Genomic DNA, 15637 nt, shown 5'->3' on the forward strand with positions numbered 1-15637 from the left:
AAAGAGAAAAAAAAAAAGCAATAAACGCAGCGATTGGGATTGGGTCGTTTCCTTCCTAACGAAGGCAGCTCCGCATTGGGTCGCACGCGTCTTCCTCTCCCCCACACGTCTCCGGCCACAGCCGCCTCCTCCTCTCCCCGCTTGTCTTTCCCTCTAGCTCAAGAAGCTCCACGGGACACCACTCTTCCTCTTCTCCGTATTGATGCTGAGCAAGAAGATGGGGCGGATTTGGGCGACGGCTCCAGTGCCACCTCCCTGCAACGAGGGATCTCACCGGCGTGGGGGCGGGAGTGGATGCCAGTGAGGGTGGCGGATCGGCGTTGCTCGCTCCCCACCGGCCTTCTTCGTCTCCCGACAACATATGGCTCCAACCCTTCCTCTGCTGTGTGGTGTCGTGGGAGCAAGAAACAAGAGCAGGCATGGTTTTTATCTACATCCAGTGTTCACACTGCCAGATCGACGGATCTAACTCTGGTCGGCAAGGAGGGGCACCGCCGCGGCGGCGAGGAAGCGGCCGGGGGCAAGGCCGAGGGCGGCAAAGCCAACCTGAGTAAGGTGCTGCCGGCTACCTTATAGAAAATCACAGGTTAGATTTATAATCGATGCAAGTTTCTTTCAGTAAACCATGCCCTCAGTGCTGTACCATTTAGGCTGTACATAATATTCTGGCAGTTGTGCTGCCATTTTACTGTCACTTTCTCAGTTTCCATGATATCAGCACGCTGGTAACCGTGGAGCATCCTTGCACACTTTGGTCGTTTTTTCTTTCTATACTTTCAGTTTTCCATGGATATAGTTGCGACAGATTCTAGATATTGACAATTTGACATTCTAATATTCTGTTGGTCAGCGCTAAAATGCAGAAGTAATTCTATTTAACCACATAATATACTAGCATTGGTTTGTATGTGGCTGATCCAGTGCCAGCAACAACTCGAGTTGTTAAATTGTAATGGATTGTTCTAATTTTACAGCTTTATGTACAAACTGTGGTTCATGATTGTTTGTAGGAGGAACAGTTTCATGCTATGCTGTTCTCACCATAGGGTTGTTTTCATATCTCTACAATTAATGAATATGTTTTATTAAAAAAATGTGAAGAATTGTTATTTCTATAACAGGAAAACTTCACTACTGACCCTTTGGTTCTAGGCTTCTAGCAGCGTCAGGTGTTGATTATCAACACTTGTTAGATGTTGTCTGATTGGCACAAGGGGTCCCCTATGGAAACACCAAAGTCTACCCATACTGGTGATGATTTCACACACAAGGCAGAATCAGATGTAATATAGTACTTTTTAATCGAGTATTCCATTTTGAGTTTTGAGATTCCATTATGTTCGAAGTTTTACTCATTTCTTTGCCTGCAGATGACACATGTTGCACTGGCTTTTGAAGTGCCAGGAAGCTGGCTTGAATCATGACTGTCATGCAGGTACATCTAAGGGTTGGGTATTCGATAGTAATTAATGATAAGTTAGTATACAAAATAAAAGAAAATAAATTACTTACTGCAGAGCCATTCAGTTATATATGCCAACTCTGAAGGATAATTCCTAAAAAATTTAGGCGTTCTTTGTTTCCTCACAATTTTTTTCAGAAATGTCGCATGGTTATTTGCTATTGAACTTCCTCTCTGACTGTTGGATTATCAGCCCTTTTTTGATGGATAGGTGCTACTGACCAGCTACCATGGATGGAAGAAACCTCATCAAAAACTAATACATATGTTACTGATTCCGAGCCTTCAAAGTTTTCTTTTGCAGTAGCATTTATTTTGCACGGTTCATCTTCCATGCAAAGAGAAGTCCTAGAACTTTTAGGTGCTGGTATGGCAGTTGCAGCCGTTTGGGAATTGCTCCTAGCTGTAAATTTTCTATTATGATTAACCTGAGAGCAATCCTGACTAACATCAGCATCCTCAGTGTTACCATAGTCCTTGCAATGAACAGAGAGATATTCATGGATGGAGCTGGTAAGGCCACTCATTTCCATGGCAGCTAGGAACAAGAAACAGAAGTATGAGAAAGTCAGTGAAAGGAAAATTGTTGTTCTTTTCTATATCCTGCATTCGCCACCATTGGAACAATGTGTTATTAATTGTATTCTCTTAGCTATAGGCTCTCTGTCGTGGATATCCTACTGAATTTGCATCTTATTTCCATTACTGCCGCTCACTACGCTTTGGACTACCAGTATCTCAAGAAATTGTCTACAGACTTTTTTATTGGACATGGCGAGTTTTCCTTTTGCATGTCGTGAACTTATAATCGTCCATTTAATTTAGTGGTTAATGATTAATCAATATTTAGACACCTAAATGCTGCAAAGTTGCTCTCCATTTGAACTCTTGACAGACAAATATTTTTTGCTTCCAGGGTTTCAATTTGATTATATTTTTATTGGACAATTCTGAAGTATAAACACTCAGATGACCAGTGCTCCACTGCGCACCATGGTCAGTACATTGCAGTTGTCCCTTATTTCCTTAATGTTGCACACATGAAAATTTATGTCCTACTGTTTGCTCTTATCCATTTATTTTAGGCCCTGGCAGCAGGACGAGGCTCTAGGATGGTTCCCATGGAAAACAGACAGTCAGGTACCGTATATTATCCATCTTATGGTGCATTCTAGAGTATCTTATGGGTTATTTATATGTAAGACAACAAGTTATTAGCTGCATCAGGTCGAGGTATGCATTCTTTACATCAGATGGTATTTCCCTCGAAAATGGAGTTTTGGAATGTGCATGTCGTAATTAGATAAGCGTATGGAAAATATTGATGGATGATAATCAACACATTGATACTTGTGGCGATTTGTTCTGGGCTTGTGTGTCACTCTTTGATAGACAAACTAGACATCCATATTCAAAATCCTTACTGGATGATTTGCTCTCTCCAGATTCACAGTGAAGATGTGTTGCATGCCCACAACTGAATACTCACAGTGAAGATGTGTCACTCATTGAGAAGCCGAACGGTACCACCAAAATATAAAGTGAAGAGACCCACTTATCCAGAACAAGGTAGATCATCATGCTGTCATACCATACATCAAATGGTATGCCGCAAATACAATCGCCAATCTTAGAAAACTCAACGAACGGTAAGGAGATTGGCTTGTATGGACTCACCATTCGCCCTCTCAGTACACAATCACCAATCTAAGTTGTTCGAATAAGAACTACTTAGTTTCCATGTTCTGTTATAATGGTCCCTGTTTTTTTATTTCCAAATCTGCAGATTTTAATTATGAATCTAATTCAGATTTGTTCCATGTTTTTTTGCTTGCAGTAAAAATCTTACTAGAGGCAACTGGATATAGGAAACAAAGTGAACTACCAGTTTTCTGTTGAACAATCACTACTCTGGTTTTATTGTGACGTGTACCTAAATTTATTCTTAGAGAAAACTTGACATGCAGACTGCATGTTCTTATGTATTGTTTCAGTAACAATGATTGCATAGTAATTCAGTTATAACTATGTAACAGAAGATGGCAGGAACAATGGTACAAATTCAAGTATGTACATGCCAAAGTTGATAGGTTTAACTCTAGGCATTGCATTACTATGTCATGTTGTACTATTCTTTAAAGAATTTGTAGGGGGTACTAGAAAATATGACTCGATGAGGGATGCATTGATTTAAAAAAACGGCCTGAAAGTATTGAGTTTAGTAAAATATTGTATAGCCTTCTCCTAGAAGTTTGATACACTTTTCAAGAAAACAAACTTTTTTTATCATTAATCTATAACTTTTCTCATATTTGAACAGCAGTGTTATTTGAGTTTGGTTACAAAAAGTGGCATGTTAAAAACTTAAAATAGGTGGCTTGATGCAACTTTTGCAAAGTTTGTCGAAAGAAACGCAATGACGGTGCATTTCATTCTCATATGTGTTCTTTTTACAGTCCAATGCATCCTTTGGAATGGGACTTGAGCAGGCATGGTTTCCCTCTACATCCAGCGTCCACATGGGCAAATCGACAGATCTCACTATGGTGGTGTAGCATAAAGCTCCCCAAGCAATTCAATTGGATATTTCTAGGGATCAATTCCGGGAAATCACATAGGTACCCTCAGTTTATCTCATTTTGCGGTTATTTGAATGACTATGTATTGTTGTATTGTTGTGCTCCGCGGGTTTGGCGTTGGCCGCCAACAACGACGAGGCTGGCGGCTCGGGCGCGGGCGTCGTCAACCTTGATCGGTGTCCTGTTTTTTCTTTGGTTTTTAGTTTTTGTTATGATCAGTGTCCTGTTTTTTCTTTTATAAATTGCAATGAACGACCGAAGCTCGACGAAGATGTCCTAATCTCATTGTATTTGAGTGTCATTTATTTAACTCTTCCAAAATTTATAGTGCGGCTTCTTGTAACATGCCATTTTCATGTTTTTATCAAGATTGCAAAAAAGCAACTGGAATGAGCGACTGCCAACTTGGCACCGCCCCAACTTCCTTTGAGGAGGCGCCACAAGGTGGCGCCCCAACCCCTAGTATCTACCATTCTTAGAGCATCTCCAGTCGTTCACCCCCCCTCCCGGCACCGAAAAATAGCAGCATGGGGACGAGCCGGCGCTAGTTCGGCCCCTGGGGTTCGGTTCATTCCCAGTCGCACGCCCACGGTCACCGCGGGTTCGGCGAAGTTCGCCTTGTTTTTTTTCAAACTGGGCGACTTTTGCATGAACTCTACCATTTTTCGTCCAAATTTGTACAAAAGCGTAAAACATGCGTGAACTAACTTAAAAACGAACTTATTAAAATGCCTAGCTAGTGCCGCCACCGGCGCGACCGCCGCCTTCTACATACCGAGAAGCCTGTAGAAGCGGATGTAGTCACAGCCGCCGCCGCCGCCGTCGTCGTCGCGCCTCGCCCGCGGCGTCCCTGGTGCACCCCTTGCCCGGGTCACCGACAACGCATGACGGCCCGACCTCGACCTCCTCGTCGCTGTCGATGACGATAACACCGCCTCCTCGGCGCGGCGACGCTCCTCGGCGCGGCTGCGGGCCTGGGTCTCCAGGTAAGCCCGACGCTGTTGGCGCACCTGCTCGCGGACGTAGTCCTCCCTCGCCCATTTGAGGGCGGACTCGTCGTCGGGTGCCACCATGCCGGCGTGCTCCGGCTTCACGGGGGTCGTGTCCGGCTCAGGCTTCGACCGAACAAGGCGAAGGGAGCGCCTCGTCGGTGCTGTCGCAGGCGACGACTCGTTGATGACGAGGGTGTCGCTCCGCGCGCGATGCCTGAGCGGTGTCTCCTCCGGCTCGGGCTTGACGGGGTGGACGGCCGGAGAGCCGGAGCCCGACGAGGAGGACGACCCCAGCTCCATTCGCCGCGGTATCCAGGAACTACCGCGGCGGCGAAAGAAGGAGGGGCGCGCCGGGTACTCCAGCCGCGGCACATTGCCGGTCTCGATGTGGTCGAGAACGGCATCGAGTGTGCGGCCGGGGACGCCCCACCACTCGCGCCGTCCTTCGGAGTTGAGGCGGTCGCGGGGGATGAGCCGTTGGTGGAGGCGATCTGCTCTTCGCGGCGGGCCTGAAAGTACAGCGTCCATAGCGTTTCGCTGTCGGGCGCGTACCTCGGCTCGTTCCACTGCTCCTCCGTCAGCGACGAGCGTATGCAGGCGATCTCTGCCCGCCGTGCGGCTCCTTCGAGGACGGGCGGCACCGGGACGCCGCCGGCGCTCAACCTCCACACCCCCGGCACACGCATGTCGGGCGACGCCGGGTACTCTACCTCGTACAGAAGGCGCGCCTCCTGCTCCTGGAGGTGTCGGCGGCCGAAGCCGTTCACCGCTGTGCCGTCGCTTGGGTATCTTTCGGCCATTTCGCTCGTCGGCAATGGAAGGCAGTAGTGGAGAGCTCGTCTGTGGGAAGAAGGATTTCGCGGCAGGGAGAGGAGGAGGGTGTGGTGCTCACCGGCGGGGAGGGGCGCCTTTTTATAGACGGAGCGGGGGTGCCGGTGGGCGGCATGCGGGCGAACGCGCGTCGGCGGCGTCTTCACTGCGCTGCCCGTGAGCATCAATGGAGGCTGAGCGGCACGGCAGGGCGGCAGTCCGGCAGCCTTTGCATTGATTCCCGCGGCTGGAGATGCCCTTAAGAAGTTGCTCCTCACTATAGCAATTCTCTCTACATGCGTATTGTCCACATCAGCATGATGCCACGTTAATGGTGTTTCAACATGCAAGCTCCACGTCACCGGTCCAGTTAAATAAGCAATTGTGCACATGCATAACGCCTTGCATGTCCACATTATCAGTCCCGCGAAAATACATACTACATAACTAGAGCGCACTACTATGATCACAATGAATGTTAGTGGTCTGTTGTTTACTATCGCTTTAATTCCTAGCCGTTTCGTCCTCCCATAAGCATGTAGCCATGTAGTCAAAGCGGCAGTCCCCGTCGGTTCCAATCCCGTCCCATCCCCTCTGTCACACCCAATATGCGACCCTATCCAAAAGGAACTCGAAGGTCCCACCAAGGATACACCCGCATATTGGAACGCTTTTGCAAGGTGGATATCATTACATCAACATTACATAATAGATGGAGATACATACAAGAGGCAATACAATGCCACATGAATACAACAATACAACATACAAGAACAACATCCGACTACAGATGAATCATAAACAGAAGCTCAAACAACATCCACCCTGCTAGCCCAGGTTGCCGACCTGGAACCTATCCCCTGATCGAAGAAGCAGAAGAAGAACTCCAAAACAAGCAAATCGCTCTCGCGTCAAGATCATCGCAAAACCTGTACCTGCAACTGTTGTTGTAGTAATCTGTGAGCCACGAGGACTCAGCAATTCCATTACCATGGGTATCAAGACTAGTAAAGCTTAATGGGAAAGGAAGGGGTAAGGTGGTGAGGTTGCAGCAGCGACTAAGCATGATATGGTGGCTAACATACGCAAACGAGAGCGAGAAGAGAAACAAAGGAACGGTCGTCAACTAGTAATGATCAAGAGGTGATCCTGAGCTCCTCCTTACGTCAATCATAACACAGAAACCATGTTCACTTCCCGGACTCCGCCGAAAAGAGACCATCACGGCTACACACTCGGTTGATGCGTTTTAATTCAGATCTGGTGTCAAGTTATCTACAACCGGGCATTAACAAATTCCCATTTGCCACATAATAGCGGGCACGGCTCTCGAAAGATTTATACCCTGCAGGGGTGTCCCAACTTAGCCCATGATAAGCTCTCGCGATCAACGAAGGATATACCTTCTCCCAGGAAGACCCGATCAGTCTCGGAATCCCGGTTTACAAGACATTTCGACAATGGTAAAACAAGACCAGCAAGACTGCCCGATGCGCCGACAATCCCGATAGGAGCTGCACATATCTCGTTCTCAGGGCAACACCGGATGAGCACTCCGTACAACTAAAACCAGACCTCAAGCTTCCCTGAGGGGGCGCTGCAAAGGACTCTAGTTCGGACCAACACTTAGACAAGCATTGGCCCGGGGGGGCTAAAATAAAGATGACCCTTGGGTTAATTACTCCCAAGGGAAAAGGTAGGTGGTGGTGAGGCAAATGGTAAAACCAAGGTTGGGCCTTGCTGGACAAGTTTTATTCAAAGCGAACTGTCAGGGGGGTCCCATAAATCACCCGACCGCGTTTGGAACGCAAAATCCGGGAACATAACACCGGTATGACGGAAACTAGGGCGGCAAGAGTGGAACGAAACATCAGGCATAAGGCCGAGCCTTCCACCCTTTACCAAATATATAGATGCATTAATAATATAAGAGATATTGTGATATCCCAACATAACCCTGTCCACCATGGAGGAATCTTCAACTTCACCTGCAACTAGCAACGCTATAAGAGGGGCTGAGCAAAGCGGTAACATAGCCAAACGACGGTTTGCTAGGAAGGGTGTCAAAGGTTAGAGGTTCATGGCAATTTGGGAGGCTTGAAGAGCAAATGATAGGTAACATAGCATAGCGATAGAACGAAGCAACTAGCATAGCAATGATAGTAGTGAGATCCAGGGTAGCAGTCATCTTGCCTGAAATCCCGCTAGGAAGAAGAACGAGTCCATGAAGAAGATGAAGCCACGAAGACGAACCACACGTAGACGAACGAATCCTCACGATCGCAACGAAACAGGAACTATCGAAAAGAAGCACACAACATGGTAAACACTCCACACATGAACAAGGCATGATGCACAACAAGCATGATGCATGACAAGGCTACATGAAGCTACTCATAGGCAAGAGATGATGCAAACAAGAACAACACATCAAAGCAAGTTTAAATGAGGCCGGAAACAATATATAACAATTCCGGTAAGTCCTCATATGCAAATTTCGAAATTGGTCCAGATCTGAATAAACCTTATGTTCAAGTTTTTAAACAGCAAGTTAAGATGCACCAAGATGATCTACACGAAATTCTAGTCAAGTTACATATAAAGTTCATTAGATTCGGAGCTACGGGCTAGAAGATATGAGCAAAACAAGTTAAACATGGCATTGATACAAAATGCATACAAACATCAAGCAAACACCTCAAAATAAGGATGCAACAAGATAATATGAAACTACATGCAAAAACAAGCAAGTTTCATATATAGCACACTCAAAACGGAGCAACGGCTTAACACATACACTTTATACAAGTTATAACAACAATCTGTCCATAACAGCAACTAGGCATATTGCAAGCATCAAAACAACATGCTACAGCACCCCAACATAAGAACGAAAGGCATGAGAATGAAGTACAGGTAAAGCACAACAAAACATGAACACTGAGCTATCTCCAGAAAAGACTAGAACATGCTCAAAAGGACATGGGAAGATTGCAAATAATAACAGTTTCAGACTTTAGCAGAAATAACATCAGGTTGCAATGTTTAAAGCTATCAAACAACATGTTACAGGAACTTATCATGGCAAACAAAGGCATGGCATGATACTGCTAAATGCATAGAACAAGAGTCCCTTACTGACCATGAGCCAAAAATGCACAGAAGTTAAGATGGCACCCATGTAAACATGGCAAGTTATATAACAGATTCATACATGGCAGGAACAACAATAAGTAGGCATGTTGGTGAGCTTGAACCACTCACCACAGAGCAATACATGGCATGGCAAGGCAACCAACAGTAATAAGACATGTTGATGAAGCTAAGCATGGCAAGAACAAGTTCATAGGGTGCTTGTATCACTAGAAAAGCACATGGCCAAAACTAAACTTCATGTTAACAGGTTGACAGCAATATTATTTAGCAACTTTGAGAGCAAGATTACAACAAGCTACAGTAGTCTATAAATGAAACCAGGAGCATGAATGGATAGAGCAAGACATGTAGATCAAAACACATTTAGTGATCATCTCCAGATTATGCACACAATGACTTGTAGAAGCAGGTTTACATAGCAACAAAATATAACAGAATCTGTCAGGAAAACAACAACAACAAGTACCCTACTTAACAAGCTTGATGCACTCACTACACAAGTCATAAAAATACATGGATGGCACCCCTGGAAAGATGGCATGACATAGATCAAAACACATGTAGAGCTCAACCTCATAGGATGCACACATCTGTTCGCACACGAACACGTCACCGTGTACCTCCAACGCCGAGGGTGATGCACCGCAGCTCACGTCGAAGGAGACCCGTCCGGAAGCGCGGTACGCAAGACAATCCGGCGGGCTCTTTTGTAGACCCGAAACCCCACACGCCCGGGAGGGACCCCGTCAGGGCGAGCGGCGACTATGGGCTGCCCTAGGTCGACCTGATCGCCCCTAGGGCCTCGAGGTTTGCCGCCCTGTAATGAAGAAGAACGAACGAAGAACGAGGAAGAAGAAGAACAAGGGAGATGGAAAAGTAAAGGTAAAAAGTTTAGATAGATTTGTTCGATTGTGTGTTGTTGTTCAATTGGCCGTCACCTCTTGTCTATATAAGAGGTGGATGGACTTCCCGTACAAGAAAAGGACTTGCCTAGCCGTCCAAATCATCAAAACCTAATAAAACACGGACTATTCACGACCCCCGGCCCGGATGTCCGGCTCAAGGCCCGGATGATCCGGCCTAGCCCAGTTTTTTGACAACGGCTCACTGTTTTGGCTCTAGAATCCTGATACGACCACGGATTTGGACGTTTTTTATATCCAAATCAACCGTCTCGACGAGGCGCACAACTTTCATGTTGAACACTTTTTCATCCGAGGCCATTTTGAAGGTGTTTCGGGCCGTTTTCTAAAGTCTGCAGCAAAAAAACGTGTCCGGACATCCGGACAATTGCCCGGATTGTCCGGCCTTTACCCGGATCATCCGGGAGTTGATCCAGATCATCCGGCTTCAACTTTTAGCTTCTGTTGTTTTGGTCAATTTTTCGGCCCTCGGCCGGATGATCTGGACCCCGGTCCGGATGATCCGGCAATACAGTGCTGCAGCGCACAGTTTTGGCTATAACTTTTGCATACGAACTCGGATGGGGACGATTCTTATATCAAAATCGTCCGTTTCGATGAGACGAAGAACTTTGCAGTTGTAACATTTTCCATCAGAGGCCATCTTGGGGGCGTAATCAGCTGAATACTGTTCTGAACACAAAATCTCAATATTTCGAATACAACTTCGGCCTTAGGGATGAGATCGGATGGCTATGACCCAAATATCAAAATTTCTCCTTTTGACGATATGAAACTTTCTCGCTTTGATCATTTTTCCATTTGAGACCTTCTTAATTACTTTTTGACCATGCCAAAATCTGGTGTCAACACATGCCCCCCTGTTTTTCGGTAAAACTTGTGTGCCGAAAAATAACTTGCACGAAGTTTGTTCTAAGCAGGATGTCAACACTCTATCGGCCGTTTTGTACGTGCTTTGGACGATAAGTATATATCGGCCATTTAGATTAGCAACAAAAATGAAGCTAATCGAACATATAATGATTTGGTAATACCCTTTCATGATGTAAGAAATTATATTGCATCCATGGGTCAAAATAATTCCACGGAGGGTAACCAATCATATCTGAGGATGAATTCCATGGCATATGCATTAATGACATAGTTGAAGAATATGGATGTTGTTTGAACCGAAGATTCTGATGTGCAAACCCTCGACTTGGTTGTTCGAAGCTTGCACTCTTCTCTTTCTTCACCTTTGTCGCACTTATTGCAATGGAATCTTGCATATTATTCTTGTTTTTAGTACTTCCTTTGGGAACCCATGCCATGTTCATCTTTTCAAGTTCTTGTGCACTAAGCTTTTGTACTTTCTTCTTTTGCCAATATGGTAAGCCGAGTGGGCAACCCGGCTGCGATTTTCTTTGAAGTAATGGCAATTCTTGTTTTATCTTGGGCACTCTCAACTTCCTCCCTTTAGATTTGGCACTTGATTGACTCTCAACAATTGATTGCTTCATCTCATTGCCTTTAGTAGCCAATGTCAACATTTTAGTTGGCTCTTTTTCTTTTGAGATCAAATCTGAAGTAGCACTCTTACGACCATCTCTTTTAACGCGGTAAACTTGCTTGACCACCTCATTTCTATTCCTTGAGCACTGGACCGATTCCTTATGATCGAAACGGTCTTTAGCATGTGATTGTTCAAATGCTGATCTTCTCGGAGCTGCATAATATTGGTTAGATGGTCTAAAATAAGATGGAGAGTGTGCCCTTGTATCATACATGTCCCATGATGGATATGGATCTATATGAGCATAGGGAGGCATCCACGGCATTGGCATTGGCGGCCCAAAATAAGGATATGAATATGTTGCATTGAAATTCGCACTTTGCCAATACCGATCCTCATATTTGCACCTTGGGGGTGATCTTGGTTTCTTTGCATGATTTGGCCGATAAGTATTATTCTCTTCACTCTTCTTTTGATATTTATCCAATAGTTCAGCAAAGGTGATTTTTGATCTCTTACACTTGCGCTTATTTCGGCCTTTGTTTCCTTTGGTTGTGCTTGCACCAATCATTGGATTTGCTTGTTGCCCCCTAGTCATTGGCGTCTCCATTGTAGCTTCGATGGAATTCTCGCCCTCAAAATTATGTTCATTATGCTCTTCAACAACTTTTTTACTTGAAAGCTTGACCCCATCACCTGCAGTTTTTACCTCCTCTTTGAATGGATCGGCTTGAAGCAGCCGATGCAAAAACTTTCTGCCATCGAGACCAATCGGAATAGACTGGTCATCTCTTGGTGTCTCAACAAATTTCAATCGTCCTTTATCAATGGCCGATTTAACTATTTGACGAAACATATTGCAATCCTCAAAATTATGTTTGAACGAATGATGCAACCTACAATACATTCGTCCTTGAATTGATGGCTTGACATGGTGATCAAGAATTCTTATGTAATTATTTTTCAGCAATAAATCAAATATTTGGTCACACATGCTTGAATTGAAGGTAAACTTCTTGCTTTCTAGCCGATCTTGCTGTTTTGAACGGCTTTGAAGATAAGCAAACGAATGGTTCAGATTTGGAATCTTCCCATTCGGCTATACATTGTGTTTTCCACTCTATCTCCGGTGTCTTTGGATAAGATATTATATTAGCATCGGATTTCTCAAAAGAAATTAACCTTGGCTTTAAACTTTTGATACGAAAATATTTAGAACACACATGTCTCCATTGAGACAAAGTGCAAGCCAAGTAAGAAATAAGCAAATCTACCCAACTAGATATGAACTTTAGATAAAGCAACGGGGAAAGCTTTCGCCACAACAGTAAGTCATTATCGGTCTTTATAAATGGTGCAATGGGTTGACCGATATAGTCTATAACAATTTTGTTGCTAACAAGTAAATTACCCTTCTTCATTGGTCTTTTAAAATTACTTATGAGAATTTTTCTTATAGAAGCATCGACAATAAAGTTGCGACCAAATCGGAAGATAGGCAAGTCACTTGCTAGACATACCTCTTCAATTACGTTGGGAGAGCATGATGGTTGTATCACTTGAATAATACTTTGTTCCACTTTTGAATGACTCTCCAATGCCTTGGCATCCTCTTTTTCTTTGATAGATTCGGTACACATACTATTTGATTCGGCTTTTTTAATAACCGAATTAACTTTGTTATCCGAATCACCACTCTTTCTTTCTTTGATTCGCAAGGTTGCTTGTTCTTGTCTAAATTCAGCAAACATTGCAGCTAGTCTATCTTTAAGCTTTTTTCGACCAATTTCAGCCCAATCTTCACCGGATTGCCCCCCAATACTTTGAGATGCTTTCGGCAATGGTGTGTTGCCGAAATTCTGTAATTGCGTAGGGGCAACATGATATGCTACGTTACTAGGTAACGACACATGCGCTCTGGTAGAATTCTCACTTATTCGGCCATGAGCATAAAGGTGCGGAGCCGAATCACGAATATCAAAAATTGCGTATGGTGCCGAAAAATTCGTAGCATGAGGTGTGGCATATGATGTTTGAGGGTAATTGGCCGAATAACTAGTAGTAGCATGGCCAATTCCCCTATCCACCGGCACGTTTGGATTAACATACTGCAAGTTATTTGCCGATGAATAAAAAGTTGAAACACTTTGTTGCATACTATTGTAAGTTCCTACATGGGGTGTCTCAACATGATTAACCGAACTCATCATGTTGTTCATCGGCATATAGATTTGTGGGGTTGCCGATGCATGGGAGTTGGGATACATATGTTGCATGTTGCTAAAATTATATGAAGTTGAAGCATGAGGATTATTCTGAATCGGCTGTTGCACATAATTAGATGCATGATTGATAAAACTAGGGCTAGCCGATACAATATGCTCATTAGACGATCTAGCAACAACATATGCATTATTTGCATCTACATAAGTGAATTGGGTATTCATGTTACCTTTGTAGATTGCAAACCCTAGATGACGATCTCTTCGTAGCAAGAACGGGCCGGAGACCGTTCAAAGCTTCGTCCCCAGCGGAGTCGCCAAAAAGTGTGTTCGCACACGAACACGTCACCGTGTACCTCCAACGCCGAGGGTGATGCACCGCAGCTCACGTCGAAGGAGACCCATCCGGAAGCGCGGTACGCAAGACAATCCGGCGGGCTCTTTTGTAGACCCGAAACCCCACACGCCCGGGAGGGACCCCGTCAGGGCGCGCGGCGGCTATGGGCTGCCCTAGGTCGACCTGATCGCCCCTAGGGCCTCGAGGTTCGCCGCCCTGCAATGAAGAAGAACAAACGAAGAACGAGGAAGAAGAAGAACAAGGGAGAAGGAAAAGTAAAGGTAAAAAGTTTAGATAGATTTGTTCGATTGTGTGTTGTTGTTCGATCGGCCGTCACCTCTTGTCTATATAAGAGGTGGATGGACTTCCCGTACAAGAAAAGGACTTGCCTAGCCGTCCAAATCATCAAAACCTAATAAAACACGGACTATTCACGACCCCCGGCCCGGATGTCCGGCTCAAGGCCAGGATGATCCGGCCTAGCCCAGTTTTTTGACAGCAGCTCACTGTTTTGGCTCTAGAATCCTTATACTACCACGGATTTGGACGTTTTTTATATCCAAATCCACCGACTCGACGATACGCACAACTTTCATGTTGAACACTTTTTCATCCGAGGCCATTTTGAGGGTGTTTCGGGCCATTTTCTAAAGTCTGCAGCAGAAAAACGTGTCCGGACATCCGGACGATTGCCCGGATTGTCCGGCCTTTATCCGGATCATCCGGGAGTTGATCCAGATCATCCGGCTTCAACTTTTAGCTTCCGTTGTTTTGGTCAATTTTTCGGCCCTCGGCCGGATGATCTGGACCCCGGTCCGGATGATCCGGCCATACAGTGCTGCAGCGCACAGTTTTGGCTATAACTTTTGCATACGAACTCGGATGGGGACGATTCTTATATCAAAATCGTCCAATTCGACGAGACGAAGAACCTTGCAGTTGTAACTTTTTCCATCAGAGGCCATCTTGGGGGCGTAATCAGCTGAATACTGTTCTAAACACAAAATCTCAATATTTCGAATACAACTTCGGCCTTAGGGATGAGATCGGATGGCTATGACCCAAATATCAAAATTTCTTCTTTTGACGATATGAAACTTTCTCGCTTTGATCATTTTTCCATTTGAGACCTTCTTAATTACTTTTTGACCATGCCAAAATCTGGTGTCAACAACATCAAACATGGCAAAAAAGACAAAAGTGCATGTTATAACAGTTTAAGCAGATTAACAGCAACATGCACTCTTCCAACAGCATTTCGGGCATCAAGATGACCTCAAATGAACATGATGCAATGGAATGGAATGAATTACTCGTTGAGACCAACAATTTGACATATTACACGCACGAAATGGAGCTACGGATGGAGAGATATGATGCGATGAACATGCTATGATAATGCAAAATTATCAGGGACAGTGGAAATTTACCTCCCGAAAACGAATCTAGGGTTTCGGGGCACGCATCTCGAGGATGGCCGGGGCAGAGGAAGACGCCGGGGACGGGGCGGATCGGGCCGGGTCGATGCAGAGGGGGACCCGGGCGGCGGTGACGTGGTCTCCGGCGAGGTTGTCGCCGGCGGGGGCGGCGGATCCGGCCGGGCTCGGGCTCCCGCGGCCGGATCTGGCGATGGGCGGCGGCGGAGCACCTGCGGGGGCGGCGCT

At 45.3% G+C, this 15637-nt stretch overlaps 1 long non-coding RNA gene across 6 annotated transcripts; it reads left to right on the forward strand.

The window, feature by feature from the left end:
- Positions 1-51: 51 nt before the first annotated feature.
- Positions 52-4364, forward strand: LOC119336626. 6 transcript variants are annotated; one of them, XR_005162683.1, is made up of 7 exons: positions 52-586; positions 1122-1283; positions 1371-1435; positions 1656-2458; positions 2548-2602; positions 2908-3111; positions 3300-3626. It is a non-coding gene; the product is annotated as an uncharacterized LOC119336626 (long non-coding RNA). The 6 variants fall into 6 exon arrangements; XR_005162686.1 differs by having other exon boundaries at positions 1674-2458; XR_005162687.1 differs by lacking the exon at positions 3300-3626 and adding an exon at positions 3919-4364 and having other exon boundaries at positions 1371-2458.
- The last annotated feature ends 11273 nt before the right edge of the window (positions 4365-15637 follow it).

Source organism: Triticum dicoccoides, chromosome 7B (assembly GCF_002162155.2).
Source record: "Triticum dicoccoides isolate Atlit2015 ecotype Zavitan chromosome 7B, WEW_v2.0, whole genome shotgun sequence".
NCBI classification, from domain to species: Eukaryota; Viridiplantae; Streptophyta; class Magnoliopsida; order Poales; family Poaceae; genus Triticum; species Triticum dicoccoides.